The following is a 1,795-nucleotide window of genomic DNA, read 5'->3' as shown; positions in this document are numbered from 1 at the left end:
CCTCTCGCTTCTCTTCCCACCTTTCCAGTTCTGACAGGTCCTTGCTGACTCTCTCCACCCTGGATTTGCCCCCAGTCTCCTCTCTGAGGGCAGTACCTTCCCAGCTCCCACCATTAAGCAGGGTAGCTCTGAAGGAGGGAGAGAAGTGAGAGCAAGAGACATGGGTGTTTCTGGGCCTTCAAGCCCTTGAGTACACACCCGTCACCCAAACACCCAGGTTCCTGCAGACCTCTGTGTCCCAGAGAAATAGCCATGTGTCTTCCCAGGTTCTCCACAGAAGACTTAAGTATTCAGACTCCTGTATTTCCTTCTTTCTCTCACTCCTTCATTCCTTCAGTTTCTCCTCTTTCCTCCCCCTCCCACTCTTTCTTCCACACTTTTACCTTCTTCATCAATTCCCCCTCAGGGATCTTCTCCTTTCTTCTTTGCTGAAGGCTCCCACTGTCTCTCTGAACCCTCCTTTTCTCTCCTCCTGGGCCATCCTTGAGTTCTGGCTGAAGGGAGATAACGAAAGGAAAGCTCCTCCTTTTGGCCTTCGTCAGCTCAGAGGCCGTCCTTCTGAGGGCAGTCTCCCCAGAGGTCCCCCAATAACTCCTAGGCACCGGGCACCTGATGAGGGATTCTCACTCATGGCGTTTGGGGGAAAACAGGAAATGCTGTGAAATGCTGATTTCTACACAAAGCAGCCTTTGCAGCTCAGCTGACCGCTAACATGCAAAGTGACGGAAGATCCGCCACTATGATGCCACTGCTGAGAACGTTGCAGTGTACGAGATCCTTCACCGCCATTAGCACCCTCTTCCCAGTTTCACAGCCACAACTCTGTGGGTCAGGTGAGGTTTTCCTACGTTTACAAGTAAGAAAATGGAACTTAGAAAGGTGAAGAGACTGCCTAAAATCACATCTGGGGTGTGGTGAACCTGAGGCAGGCTCTTTCTACCACTCACACTAAAATTATTCCAACGTTTCAGAGATAGCACATCTTTCATTTCATTCTCACATCAATCCTGTGAGGTGGACAACAACCCTGCCAAGGAGAATCAGCAGTTCAAAGGAGGTGAAATGACTTGCTTACAGCCCCACAGCAGACTCCAAGCCCCGAACTCCAAAAGGAAAGGAGGAAGAAGGGCTCAGCCCTCGCCAGCCAGCAGCCAGGGATGCTGCCCAGGTCTCTGCCAGGAAAACCTGGAGAGATCCGGGTCCTGCCCCCTGACCTTTTACTCTGCCAGCCGGGAAGTGGGGAGCTGGAGGGGTAGGGAGGGGGAGAAGCCTCAGCTTGTTCCCAAGACAGAGTCCCCACTTGGGCACATGCCCTGGGGTGAGGCTTCTTTGGGAAGCCGAAGGCCTTGAACTCTGTGCCGAAGGGGCCCCGGGCGAGAAAAGCCCCGGAGACCTGGAAGCCTTAGCCCAGGATGAGTGGAACGCGGAAAGGAGCCCCAGGGACTGGGTGCGAGAGCAAGAGCTGGACCAGCTCCTCTCCTGCGGGGTCGGGGCCCTTGGAGTTGCCAGGAGGAATCTCCCGGGGACGCGGCACGGCGTGGGACGGAGCAGCCCCTCCGGTCTCCTCGAGAGTGGGCACTGAGAGGCCGCGAGGGCCAGGCCCGGGTTTTGTGTGTTTCCAGGAGGTCTGGGCTTCCCGGCCACCCGGAGGAGCAACAGGGAGCCTTCCCTTCTGGGCAGGAACCCAAGGAGGCCCGCGCTTTCTCTGAAAGTGAAAGGAGTGGGCGGGGGGCGCGGCCGAGGCGGGGCCCAGGCGAGCGGCCGCGCAGGCTCCGCCTCGGGGCAGTCTCAAGCC

The sequence above is a fragment of the Neophocaena asiaeorientalis genome, unplaced genomic scaffold, assembly GCF_003031525.2.
Source record: "Neophocaena asiaeorientalis asiaeorientalis breed wild unplaced genomic scaffold, Neophocaena_asiaeorientalis_V1.1 scaffold119, whole genome shotgun sequence".
Taxonomy (NCBI): Eukaryota; Metazoa; Chordata; class Mammalia; order Artiodactyla; family Phocoenidae; genus Neophocaena; species Neophocaena asiaeorientalis.
This window is presented reverse-complemented; position numbering follows the sequence as displayed.